The 14,544-nt window shown below is 45.9% G+C and overlaps 1 protein-coding gene across 1 annotated transcript in view; it reads left to right on the top strand.

Moving 5' to 3' along the window:
- The window catches only part of DNAI1 (dynein axonemal intermediate chain 1), a gene marked incomplete at its 5' end in the record, with an annotated part of 258,464 nt that overhangs the window by 51,873 nt on the left and 192,047 nt on the right, over positions 1–14,544 (top strand). The window lies entirely within an intron of this gene.

Below are 14,544 nucleotides of genomic sequence, written 5' to 3'. Positions count from 1 at the left end.
TGCTATACACAAACGTGCACCAGTTTAACTAAAGGTGTATTTTAAAACTCATTTAGTTAAACTGGAGCAATCCCTGTGTAGACATTCTTATTTTGGTTTAAAAGTGACTTCTTTGGTTTAGATTTCTCCCCCCACCCCCGAATTAAGCTAATTGAAAGTAAGACACTCAGAGCAAAATAAGAGCATCTACACAGGGTTTTGCATCAGGTTTACTAAATGGGTTTAGACACTGATTTAACTTAAACTGGTGCAACTTCTGTGTGTAGGCAAGGCCTTTGTTAAAGATGTGATACCTTCACGTTTTGAGTTAAGGTGTGAGACCTGTCAGTCAAAATCCTTTGAGACCACCAATCAGTCCTCCAGTAAACTAGATCAGACATGTCTGATATTTCGAAGGTATCATTATTATTTATTACTGGTGTAGCATCACCACTGTTGATGACGCTTTAAATAAACACATACACACCAATCCTGCAGGATCAAAGATTGATGACACACAGAAAGCTAGCAGGATTGGGCTGTTGGTTTAGCCATGTACCTGTCTCATATGGTGCACCGTGTAAGGGGCTGGTTCTGCAATGCTTATGTACGTGAGTTGTCCCATTGAAATCCATGGGATTTTTAGTTTGAGTAAGGACTACTTGCATGAGTAAATGGGGCAGAATCAGGCCTAAAGTCAACAATATCATTATTTGCTTGGAACTATGGGACTGCCAAAAGCAGATCATTAAACTGAAATAGAAATGAAGTTACATTACACCAAACTGCTGCATGCTTCATTGACGACAGTGGGAAGTTTTAAATTGACACTTTGATGATCCCCTTGGCCTTTTCCTTTTCACTATTAGCTCTTTCCAGAGGTGACTCCCGGAAAACTAAAAGGGCAGTATGTTCTGAGCAAGTGAAAGGAAATGCTGCTTCCTGCAAAACAGTCAGCCTGCAGAATTCAGAGCCACGGGGGGACATTGAGTCACATTCTTGGGTGTCAAATAAAGCATAGAGAATTTCCTGATTGCTAACTCTGGCGCTGTGCAAACTGAAATGGTCAACTGAAATAATTCAGGACTAGAATCTTTTATGTTTACTCCTGGTGAGCAGTATCATACTCCATGAGTGAGCCCACTGAAGTTAAAGTATCAAGGGTATCAGAATCTGGAACTTGGGGTGTATAGTATTGTGCCCTTGGCTAAATGCATCCTGAATAGGTTTTTTCAGACTCCTCAAAAGCAGAGCTGGTCAAACACTTAAAGAAAAACAACAACAACAAGGATTAGGGAATATTTGTATACATAAAAGTGCTGATTTCAGTTCACTGTAATTAATGGGGCTATAGCTGTAATCTGGAAGCACCTGGATGACTGCTGGGTATTTGTGAAAATGTTTGCAAATCCTGAATGTTAGCAAATGGTTCAGCTGAAAATTCAACCCAGAAAGTGTGTGGTTTGTTAATCACTCGCTATTCTCAGTTCTGCTGTTTTAAAATGAATCCATTATCCAGCCCAGTGACAGTAACTGTCCCATGTTCATTAGGTGACCAAGGACACCGCACAAACAGCTAAACCCTGGTCTACACTACGAGTTTAGGTCAAATTTAGCCGCGTTAGGTCAATTTAACCCTGCACCCGTCCACACAACGAAGCCATTTTTGTCGACTTAAAGGGCTCTTAACATCAATTTTTGTACTCCTCCCCGACGAGGGGATTAGCGCTAAAATCGACATCGCTGGGTAAAATTTAGGGTAGTGTGGACGCAATTTGACAGCATTGGCCTCTGGAAGCTATCCCAGAGTGCTCCATTGTAGCCGCTCTGGATAGCACTTTCAACTCAGATGCACTAGTCAGGTACACACGAAACGCCCCGGGAGCTTTTGAATTTCATTTCCTGTTTGGCCAGCGTGGCAAACTCATCAGCACAGGTGACCATGCAGTCCCAGAATCACAAAAGAGCTCCAGCATGGACCGAATGGGAGGAACTGGATCTGATTGCTGTATGGGGAGACGAATCCGTGCTATCAGAACTCTGTTCCAAAAGACGTAATGCCAATGTATATGCCAAAATCTCCAAGGGCAAATGCGAGGTGTTTACAATGCTCACAACTGCAGTGGTGATCAGAGCGGGCTCCCGCTTGCAGTGCTATGGCGTACGTGTGGGCAATCCAGGAAAAAGGGCGAGAAATGATTATCTGCTGTTGCTTTCACGGAGGGAGGGAGGGAATGGTCACCGATGACATGTACCCAAAATCACCTGTGGCTACCTTGTCCGTTATCTCAATTTTTTTTAATTAATAAAGAAAGAATGCATGGTTTCAAAACAATAGTTACTTTATTTCAAAGGGGGGAGGGCGGTTGGCTTACAGGGAATTAAAATCAACAAAGCGGGCAGGTTTGCATCAAGGAGAAACACACACAACTGTCACACCATAGCCTGGCCAGTCATGAAACTGGTTTTCAAAGTCTCTGTGATGCGCAGCGCACCTTGCTGTGCTCTTCTAATCAGTGTCTGGCTGCTCAAAATCGGACGCCAGGCGATTTGCCTCAAACCCCACTCCCCCCTCCCCTGCCATAAACGTCTTCCCCTTACTCTCACAGATATTATGGAGCACACAGCAAGGAGCAATAACAATGGGAATGTTGGTTGCACTGAGGTCTGACCTAGTCAGCAAATAGTGCCAGCGAGCTTTTAAACGTCCAAAGGCACATTCTACCACCATTCTGCACTTGCTCAGCCTGTAGTTGAACTGCTCCTTACTACTGTCCAGGCTTCATGAGCCATGGGAGCAAGGGGTAGGCTGGGGTGGGCGCGACCGCGCGGTGCTGCCGGCTGGGAGAGCAGCCTGAGGCAGAAGCCTCCAGCTCGCAGGAGATCAGGATAGCAGAGTTGCAACGGAAGCAGTGGAGTGAGCAAAACACCGTTGATGAGGACGGCTCGCAGTCCTACTGCACCGTCTGCTGCAGAGTTGCCGCAGATCAGGATAGCAGAGTTGCAGCGGAATCGGTGGAGCCGTTCACCCTTGATGCGAAGGCACCCAGGAGCTCCTGCTGTGTGGCCCAGGCAAAAGAGCAAGAGCCCTGGAGCTGTTACATGTGGAATGTGCGGCTGCAAGGGCAGAAATATGATGCACCTAAAATCTAAAAAGGCCCGCACATTTCCCAGAGTCGCTACCCTTGATAACAGAACGTCAATGATTGCATTGGCTACTTGGATCACAGCAGCCCCCACGGTAGACTTGCCCACAACAGCAGTGGTGACGGTGAGCTGAGCGGGCTCCCGCTTGCAGTGCTGTGGTGTCTGTGCGGTTAACCCAGGAAAAAAGCCACGAAACAATTGTCTGCCGTTGCTTTCGTGGAGGGAGGAAGGAAGGGAGGGAGAGAGGAGCGACATGTACATGTACCCAAAACCACCCACGACAATGTTTTTGCCCCTTCAGGCATTGGGAGCTCAACCCAGAATTCCAATGGGCAGCGGAGACTGCGGGAACTGTGGGATAGCCACCCACAGTGCACTGCTCTGAAAGTCGATGCTAGCTACGGTACTGTGGACGTACTCCGCCGACTTACTGCGCTGAGTGGGGACGCACGCAATGGACTGTATAAAACCGCTTCCGAAAAATCGACTTCTGTAAAATCGACCTAATTTCATAGTGTAGACATACCCTAAGAGTGAAAACGAACAGTTCATGGACAATCTGTCATCTGAAATGATTTACCCTTTGTGACTGTCTTTAGCACTTTGCTTGTTTGGGATGGCGTGTTTGCAGGAAACTGGGCTGGCATGAGGGCCTTGGCTGTCTTAAACCCTATTGTGGAGCTAGTGCCAATATTTCCTTCCTATGTGTTCAAAGTTCCTTTGAAAGCAGGGAAGACGTGTAGCTCTAATGTGTTATTTGGTGGTGGTGCAGAAGTTACAGGTTTGGCATCAGGGGGATTTATGTGTTCTGGATATTTTATTACACATCAGCAGAACCCTTGTTTCTAAGGAAGTAGCGGAGTTTTACATTGTGACTGGCCTGCTGCTGAAATGTAAACACGAAGCATTTATCAAAAAGGGATATCAATGACAGGTCAAGCCATTTATTTTCAAATCCCTAGTCCATTATCCAGTCCTAACATGATTCCATTCACCTTATTGCTGTTCTGTAAAATAGTATACTTCAAAAAACCAAACAAAATATTTAGTTAGCTGGTGAGCTTGTGTTTAGAGTCAGAGCCAGGCCAGGAGTGGCTTACAGAGGAAAAATCAATTTCAAATGGACCTTTAAAAAAAATTTGGCCTATCAAGTCCATTGAAGATTAATTTTAATAAGATACAGAATTAATCAAACCTGAAAGAGAAAGTAACCCAATTAGAAAATAGCTTACTTTGATTTATATTCATGCCATATGGGGGTTTATTCATGGTTACATTACTGAAGAGTTACAGCCTAATGGGCTAATAAGAAAACTGACATATGACTTTTCCACTTCTTCTAGACAGAATTTAATTGGCGCACACTCAGTTCCTGTAAACAAAGACTTTTTAAAAAGTCAGTCTATTTCATACTCACCAAATTAAAACAGACGATCATCTTTAAGGCAGGGTCTAGCATTCATAGAATCATAGAATATCAGGGTTGGAAGGGACCTCAGGAGGTCATCTAGTCCAACCCCCTGCTCAAAGCAGGACCAATCACCAACTAAATCATCCCAGCCAGGGCTTTGTCAAGCCTGACCTTAAAAACCTCTAAGGAAGGAAATTCCACTACCTCCATAGGTAACGCATTTCACCCTCCTAGTGAAAAAGTTTTTCCTAATATCCAACCTACACCTCCCCCACTGCAACTTGAGACCATTACTCCTTGTTCTGTCATCTGCTACCACTGAGAACAGTCTAGAGCCATCCTCTTTGGAACCCCCTTTCAGGTAGTTGAAAGCAGCTATCAAATCCCCCCTCATTCTTCTCTTCCGCAGACTAAACAATCCCAGTTCCCTCAGCCTCTCCTCATAAGTCATGTGTTCCAGTCCCCTAATCATTTTTGTTGCCCTCCGCTGGACGTTTTCCAATTTTTCCACATCTTTCTTGTAGTGTGGGGCCCAAAACTGGACACAGTACTCCAGATGAGGCCTCACCAATGTCGAATAGAGGGGAACAATCATGTCCCTCGATCTGCTGGCAATGCCCCTACTTATACATCCCAAAATGCTATTGGCCTTCTTGGCAACAAGGGCATACTGTTGTCTCATATCCAGCGTCTCGTCCACTGTAACCCCTAGGTCCTTTTCTGCGGAACTGCTGCCGAGCCATTCGGTCCCTAGTCTGTAGCGGTGCCTGGGATTCTTCCGTCCTAAGTGCAGGACTCTGCACTTGTCCTTCTTGAACCTCATCAGATTTCTTTTGGCCCAATCCTCTAATTTGTCTAAGGCCCTCTGTATCCTATCCCTACCCTCCAGCGTATCTACCTCTCCTCCCAGTTTAGTGTCATCTGCAAACTTGCTGAGGGTGCAATCCACTCCATCCTCCAGATCATTTATGAAGATATTGAAGAAAACCGGACCAAGGACTGACCCTTGGGGCACTCCACTTGATACTGGCTGCCAACTAGACATGGAGCCATTGATCACTACCCGTTGAGCCTGACAATCTCGCCAACTTTCTACCCACCTTATAGTCCATCTTTGAGAGTGTAACTCTCCTGGGTGCTGCTTTGGTACAATAGAGTAAGTATTCTCTGCTGATCTTCACTTCAAGGTGCAATCTCAGACATGAAGTTGAGAAGCCTAGGGGTGAGAGTGAGAGGAACACGGGCCATATTCCTGCTGATCTCTGTGGGGATCAGCAGGGACATTGCTCCTTATCCTGGTACAGCAGTACTTACGTGGTAAGGGGCATTACAGGGAGAAGAATTGAATTCTTTTGAAGCAGTGAATACTGGCCTCTGCTGAAGGCTGAGTTTAACAGAGTTGGCGGACCAATGAAGATCCAATATGGCCTATCTTATGTTTGTCACACACTGGTGGCATATGAATTTGTTTAATTGCTCACTTCTTTCAAACATATCTTCATCTTGCCAGCATTTTAACCACTGTATCCATTAGACTTCTTCTGTGCAAGATGCCGATGGCAGCCAAGGACAGGTCTAAACTTGGGTTCCCAATGTTGGTAATGCTGTTGGAGCTGAACAAGAGGTAGCAAAGGTGGGGAATTGTGAGGAAATGTCTCTAGTGTCGACAGAGAAAAAGACATTGCAGGAGCTGAGAAAAGGAAATTGGTGCAATTGAGGGGGGAGTGATTTTTATTCAGACCTTTTACATTTTTGTTAACACCCATTTAATTCCAATTGCTAATGCGTGTTTTGGAGAAAGGCAGTCTTCGTTAGAAATCCATCACCATCACCCTGCTTTGCCACCACCTCTAATAAATTGTGAGACTACCAATATACATACTGTGAAATTTCCAAGCAGACTTCTAGCAAAATCTAAGGAAGAGCACAGTTGGTATTGCTAAGGTACAAGCAGGAAAATCCCAGCAAGAAAAAAGGGTTCATTTTTAATGTATCATAAAGAGATAAGTAAAGGGGATATGCTAAAAAAAGGAAGGATAGAATGTGGAGCTGACAGGCCCCAAGCCCCCAGTCACCCAACATCTTTGTCCCTCCTGTCTCTGGCCGAGGCCCTGAAACCCCTCTCTCCTCCTCTCTGTCCCCTACCTTACCACTCATCTCCATCTCTCTCCCTTCCCCTATCTCCCCCTACTCCTCTGTCCCCCAGTCCGCCCCTTCCACCATCCCAACCCCCACATTCCCTGCACTGCTCTAACCCCTCACCACCTTCCCCGTTGCTCCATATTTCCTAGCTCTGCACCAAAAAAATTATAAGAATCTGACAATATTATGAGCAGTTCATGTTAGGAATCCCTTATCCAGTTGAACTAGTTTTCCTTTCATCACACTCAGATCCATTGTTCAGGAAAGGGGATTTACATTAACCTTCCTGCTTATTCGAATCTTTCGTCTTCCCTCTGTTTGTTTAATGCTAGCTTCCTTTGACAATACTTCGAAAGTAAAATCTCAGTTGGCAGATGGATTTTAGGGCACTTTATCCCTCTTCAACCAGAAATTATGGTGTCGGGACAACATTTCCAAAAGGAGCCCCTGCAAAATGCAAGGAATATGCAAAAGACACATCCTCTGCAAACTGCTAAGGGTGGAACTCAAACTCTCAGGGGATGGATGCAGCTCAGGTTCAATGACCTCCGCATGTCACCTTGAACCTCATAGTTACTGTGAGAACAGATTGCATGGAAACCCGCTTGCTTCCTCAGAACCCTGAGCCAGAAGAAAACATAAAATCATCACTGATAAAGTTTGCAGATGACATAAAAATTTGGGGAAGGGGTAAATAATGAAGATGACAGGTCACTGATACCGAGCAATCTGGATTGCTAAGTAAGCTGGCTGCAAGCAACTAATATGTGTTTTAATACAGTTAAATGTAAATGAATACATCTAGGAACAAAGAATGTAGGCCATGCTTACAGGAGGGTGGACTCTATCCTGGAAAGCAGTGACTCTGAAAAAGATTTAAGGGATAATTAGCTGAACATGAGGTCCCAGTGGCCAAAGGGGCTAATTCAAAATAGGTGAATCTAGTGTAGGAGTAAAAAGCTTATTTTATCTCTGTATTTGTGCGACCACTGCTGAAATCCTGGGTCCAGGTCTGGTGCCCACAAGTCAAGACAGATGTTGATAAATTGGAGAAGGTTCAGAGAAGAGCCATGAGAATGAATAAAGGATTAGAAAACTTGCCTTACAATGATAGACTCAAAGAGCTACATCTATTTAGTTTAACAAAGAGAAGATTAAGGGGTGACGTTATTACAGTCTTAGTATCTACATGGGGAACTAATATGTAATAATGGGCTCTTCGATCAAGCAGAGAAAGGTCTAACATGATCCAATGGCTGAAAGTTGAAGCTAGACAAATTCAGACTGGAAATAAGGCATACATTTTTAACAGTGAGGGTAATTAACCATTGGAACAATTTACCGAGGGTCATCTGGATTCTCCATCCCTGGCAATTTTAAATCAAGGTTAGATGTTTTTCTAAAAGCTCTGCTCTAGGAATTGTTTGGAGGAAGTTCTTTGGCCTGTGCTCTACAGGAAATCAGATTCGATAATCACAATGGTCCCTGCTGGCCTTGGAATCTATCAGTCGAGTCTTGCTGCACATGTGCATGTCACTCTGAGGAATGTCAGTTTGGCATGTGCCGATCTGTAGCTATGAACTGTACCCTTAACTAGGTGACCATATTTCCCAAAGGGAAAACGGGATACTGCATGCCTGGGGCTAGCCCGACCCTTCCTCCCTCCCCCCCCGCCCCCGGCCGCGCAGCTGGCATTGCTGCTTGACTAGCCCTACCTCCCCTGTCACGAGGCTGGGGCTGGCGTCACTGCTCACTTGAGCCCTGCCTGCCCCCTGCCGGAGCCCTGACTCCCCCCCTGCATGAGGCTGGCATCACCACGCACTCCCCCCCCCCGCACGTTCCTCTGCACCCCACTTTTGTCAAAAATGTGGGCATTTATCCCATTTGCTCTTGCCAACTTGATCAGACAAATGCCCACTTTTGCCAAAAAAGTCGGGATGGCTGGGACAGGGCTTAAAAAAGGGGATTGCCCTGGCCAAAATGGGACGTACGGTCATCCTACCTTTAACAACTTGTTCTCTGTTACTTCCCTAAAGTGGCAGTGGGTGCTGTGTATTAGCTGAGATCAATCCCAAGTGACTGAGAGCAGTTTGGGGAGGACCAGAGGCATAGTGTGAGCCCAACAAGTTGAAAGATGTAGATGATTTTGTAAAATGCTAGTGTTTTTGTGGGGGAGGGGCTAGGGAATCCCTTGCTCAAATGGCCCCAAATTTGGATCACTAATCCTACTCTGCATCCCCATAAGGCACAGCAAATTTCAACACAACCAAAGTCGTCATGTGGATTTTAGAGCACTTAGAATAGTCCACCTTTAAACAGACGGTGATGCTCAACTTGAACTGGAGAGTTAGTGCCCCGTTATAATACAAGATTTTGAAAAGTGGGTGTCCAAAATGAGTCTCCTAAGTCGCTATTTAGGCACCTAAACAAATGGCCTGACTGACAGTTGCACTGAAGGCAATGTAACAGACTGGCAGCGTTTGCCTTAAGTGTCCCACCCTGTTAGCAGGGCCTGATCCTGCTGGGAAAGCGTAAAGTGGGTTCCACTGAAACACTGTGACACCTGCCTCCCTGGATAGAAGGGAGGTTGGAGTGGTTGTCTGAGAGAGAGGATTTGGGCTGAGTCTTAAGGGTAAAACTCTTGGAACAGCCAAGCCTGGGGAGAAGGTTGGAACTGAATGTTGGTTAGTCCAAGATTTCTTTGTTAATAGAACCAAACCTTTGGAAAGGGGTGAGTTTGGACTCCACCTAGCCTGTGGATTGTGCATAGGGAATATGCCTGCTCACAGGAATCACTCTTGGATCACCTGGATTAAATGTGGAATGTAAAGCCCGGATAGCAGGAAAAACCACATCCCGTGTGACTTTAGATGATGTTTTTCAAGGCGCTTTGGAGATGCCAGCTGATCAGCAATGTGGAGGACATTTACTGCAGTGGCAGTGAAGGAGGAGGAGAAGTCAGGGTAACTTCTTCTCCTGCCTTCTTCCCCTGTGATTTGCAGAAAGAGCTGGTGCCAGTTTCACACAGTGCCTGTCATTCAGAGTGGGGGGAGATGGGGGCTGAGCTGGGCTGCAGTGCGCTCAACTCAGCACCCTCCTTTCCTCGAACGGAAAAGGGAGAGATCTCCATTCCCCCTCTTTTATATGGGAAAGAAAACGGTAAATCAGGTAAACATCTTACATGAAACAAACTGTACCATCGAATCTCTCCGGATAGGAATTCCATGCTTGAATAATAAGAATATAGCAGTCAGAATATCCTACTGACCACCTGACCAGGATGGTGACAGTGACTGTGAAATGCTAAGGGAGGTTAAAGAGGCAACAAAAGCAGAAAGCGCAACGTTTAAGGGTGTTTTCAGCTATACTTGTATTGTCTGGGTACATGTCACCACAGGACATTATGCAGAGATAAAATTTCTAGACACCATCAGTGACTGCTTCTTGGAGCAGCTAGGCCTATCCCTCAAGGGGAGAGGCAATTCTTGATTTGGTTCTAAGTGGAGCACAGGATTTGGTCCAAGAGGTGAATAGAGCTAAATTGCTTGGTAATAGTGACCACGATGTAATTAAATGTAACATTCCTGTAGGGGGGATAATACTAAAAAAGCCCACCATGGTAAGATTTAACTTTAAAAAGGGGAACTGTATGAAAATGAGGATGCTTGTTAGAGGGAAGTTAAAAGCAGCTGTCATAAGGGTTAAATACCTGAAAGCAGCATGGCAACTATTTAAAAACACCATAATAGAGGCTCAGACTAAATATATACCCCAAATTAGAAAAGAAAGTAAGAGCACCAAAGGAATGCCGCCATGGATAGCCAGCAGATTAACAGAGGCCATTATAGGCAAAAGGCATCCTTTAAAATTGGGAAGTCAAATCCTAAGTGCACAAACTCTGGCAGATTAAGTGTAAAAGTATCATAAGACAGGCCAAGAAAGAATGTAAGAAGCAACTTGCTAAAGATGCACGAACTAACAGTAAGAATTTTTTTAAGTACTTCAGAAGCAGCAAGCCTGAGAAGCAGACAGTGGGGTCTACACTGCAATAAAAAACCCGCAGCATGAGGCTCAGGGCCTGAGTCAATAGACTTGGGCTGCGGGGCTGAAAATTGCAGTATAGATGTTCCGGCTCAGGCTGGAGCCCAAGCTCTGAGACCCTCTCCCCTGGTGGGGTCTCAGAGTCCAGCCTCCAGCCCGAGGTCAAATGTCTACACTTCAGTTCTTATCTCCACAGCCTGAGCCCTTTGAGCCTGCATCAGCTGACCCAGGCCAGCCATGACTATGCCGCAGGTCTTTTATTGCAGTGACCAAGCTGCTAAAGGAGCACTCAATGAAGATAAGGCCATTGCCCAAATAAATTTGTTAGTCTCTAAGGTGCCGCAAGGACTCCTCGTTGTTATTGCAGAGAAGCTAAATGATAAACACTAATAAGTCACCAGGTCCAATGGGTTTCAGAGTAGCAGCCGTGTTAGTCTGTATTCGCAAAAAGAAAAGGAGTACTTGTGGCACCTTAGAGACTAACCAATTTATTTGAGCATAAGCTTTCGTGAGCTACAGCTCACTTCATCGGATGCATACTGTGGAAAGTATAGAAGATCTTTTTATACACACAAAGCATGAAAAAATACCTCCCCCCACCCCACTCTCCTGCTGGTAATAGCTTATCTAAAGTGATCACTCTCCTTACAATGTGTATGATAATCAAGTTGGGCCATTTCCAGCACAAATCCAGGTTTTCACCCCCCCCCACACACAAACCCACTCTCCTGCTGGTAATAGCTTATCTAAAGTGACCACTCTCCTTACAATGTGTATGATAATCAAGGTGGGCCATTTCCAGCACAAATCCAGGGTTTAACAAGAACGTCTGGGGGGGGGAGGGTAGGAAAAAACAAGGGGAAATAGGTTACCTTGCATAATGACTTAGCCACTCCCAGTCTCTATTCAAGCCTAGGTTAATTGTATCCAATTTGCAAATGAATTCCAATTCAACAGTTTCTCGCTGGAGTCTGGATTTGAAGTTTTTTTGTTGTAATATCGCAACTTTCATGCCTGTAATCGCGTGACCAGAGAGATTGAAGTGTTCTCCGACTGGTTTATGAATGTTATAATTCTCAAGAGCATATATCTATATTGAGCATATATCTAATCTATTGAGCATATATCTAATCTATATATAATTCTCAAGAATTATAACATTCATAAACCAGTCGGAGAACACTTCAATCTCTCTGGTCACGCGATTACAGGCATGAAAGTTGCGATATTACAACAAAAAAACTTCAAATCCAGACTCCAGCGAGAAACTGTTGAATTGGAATTCATTTGCAAATTGGATACAATTAACCTAGGCTTGAATAGAGACTGGGAGTGGCTAAGTCATTATGCAAGGTAACCTATTTCCCCTTGTTTTTTCCTACCCTCCCCCCCCCCCAGACGTTCTTGTTAAACCCTGGATTTGTGCTGGAAATGGCCAACCTTGATTATCATACACATTGTAAGGAGAGTGGTCAGTTTAGATAAGCTATTACCAGCAGGAGAGTGGGTTTGTGTGTGGGGGGGGGGGGCGGGGTGAGAAAACCTGGATTTGTGCTGGAAATGGCCCAACTTGATTATCATACACATTGTAAGGAGAGTGATCACTTTAGATAAGCTATTACCAGCAGGAGAGTGGGGTGGGGGGAGGTATTTTTTCATGCTTTGTGTGTATAAAAAGATCTTCTACACTTTCCACAGTATGCATCCGATGAAGTGAACTGTAGCTCACGAAAGCTTATGCTCAAATAAATTGGTTAGTCTCTAAGGTGCCACAAGTCCTCCTTTTCTTTTTGCAGGTCCAGATGGTATCACCCAAGAGTTCTGAAGGAACTCAAATATGAAATGGCAGAACTACTAACTGTGGTATGTGCCTTGGCATGTAGGAGAATGGCCAGGCGTATCTGTGATCTAGCAGAGGTGGAAGGTTAGGAACATTGGTGTGCACTGTCGGGGGAGTCAAAGCGTCGACCATTCATAGGATACCTGACATTAGATATATGCTCAATATGAAGGCAGTGTAGACTGAAGGAAGGAGCACTGGTTTGGGAGCCAGGCATTCCTGTGTTGTATTCCTGGCTCTGCCACTGACTCTCTGTGTGGCCTTTGGCAAGTTATGCCACCTTTCTGTCTGTTTCTCCATCTGTAAAAGGGGGGTGATGATACTTGCCAGGGGTGCTGTGAGGATTAATTAGTGTCTTTACATGAAATAAAGCCCTATATAAATGCCAGGTCTTAGTATGCCTATGAAATGGAGTGAAGTCAGGGTAAGGCTAGTGGCCGAGCATGCGTATGCCCTGATGTTGGCCTTCAAAGCCTAGCAGTGTTTTGATGATGGAAGTCTTTGAGGTGTTGACAGGGCTTTGATGGGGTATGGTCATACAAATAATAAAGATAATAATGGCGGTTCACTTAGGATGTGTGGATGCAGGACTTTGAAACAGCAAAATATGAAAGCTCAGTGCCCCTGGCTTTGAGTTCTCCACACATGGGGAGAACCCTCTGACTCCCTAGCATGGGTATAAACAGCAGTGTAGACAGTGAGGCACTGCTTAGGTGAGTAGAGTACAGACACAGTGAAAGACTCCGGCAGGGGAAGGCAGTGGGGAAAGGCTCCGACTCCCCCTGCCGGAGCCTTTCCCTGCTGCCACCCTCTGCCAGAGCCTTTCGCTGCTGGATGTAGCTGCACACCACAGTATGGGTGCAGCCTGCTTTTCACTGCCATGTGTGGCTACACATACCCCACATGCTGCTACCAGAGATGTGCAGTGTAGACATACCTCGAGGTATTTCAGTGTAACCCTGGAATGCCTGGGAGGGACCTGGAGGCAGACCTGAACTGCAGGGTTTGGACTTCCCCAGAGTTCAGAGGAGGAAGGTGTTTGGATTTGTGCCCATCACTGGAATTCCCATTAGGACACAGAGACAAAGAGGGGCACATCCCTCCTCAGGCTACCCAGGGTTGAATGTTGTGCAGGGCTCTATCAGTGTTCGTCAATGCATAGTAGACCCAGGAGTGACGGAAGGTCCCTAAACGTGGGGGGCCACCAGTGTCCGAACTGTGGCCCCGCCCCCCCCGTGCCACCCCTCCCCCCTGAGGCCCTGCTCCCTCAGCGCCCCTCCCCCACTAGCTCCCGGCCTGTGCCGCCCATTCCCCCAACACCCCACCCTCATGCTACCCCTTTTCCCCGAGACCCAGCTCCTGTGCCGCCTCTTCCCCCCAGACCCTACCCTCTTCCCCATTGCTCACCCTTGTGGCCAGTAAAAAGTGGGAGGGAATAGCCTCCCGCTTTTAAAAGTATGTGGGGGGGGGCATGGCCCTCTGGCCCCCCCCGTTCCGATGCCACTGGTAGCACCACACTGGCAAGATGGAATTTTCCACTGTGCTAAGCCAGCAAGGAGCCTAATTCTCAGGCGAAGGGCAACAAAAATGATCAGGGGTCTGGAACACATGACTTATGAGGAGAGGCTGAGGGAACTGGGATTGTTTAGTCTGCAGAAGAGAAGAATGAGGGGGGATTTGATAGCTGCTTTCAACTACCTGAGAGGTGGTTCCAGAGAGGATGGTTCTAGACTATTCTCAGTGGTAGAAGAGGACAGGACAAGGAGTAATGGTCTCAAGTTGCAGTGGGGGAGGTTTAGGTTGGATATTAGGAAAAACTTTTTCACTAAGAGGGTGGTGAAACACTGGAATGCGTTACCTAGGGAGGTGGTAGAATCTCCTTCCTTGGAAGTTTTTAAGGTCAGGCTTGACAAAGCCTTGGCTGGGATGATTTAATTGGGGATTGGTCCTGCTTTGAGCAGGGGGTTGGACTAGATGACCTCCT

The sequence above is a fragment of the Chelonia mydas genome, chromosome 5 (assembly GCF_015237465.2).
Source record: "Chelonia mydas isolate rCheMyd1 chromosome 5, rCheMyd1.pri.v2, whole genome shotgun sequence".
Taxonomy (NCBI): domain Eukaryota; kingdom Metazoa; phylum Chordata; order Testudines; family Cheloniidae; genus Chelonia; species Chelonia mydas.
The sequence above is the reverse complement of the archived record's forward strand: the minus strand, read 5'-3'. Positions and strand labels throughout refer to the sequence as shown.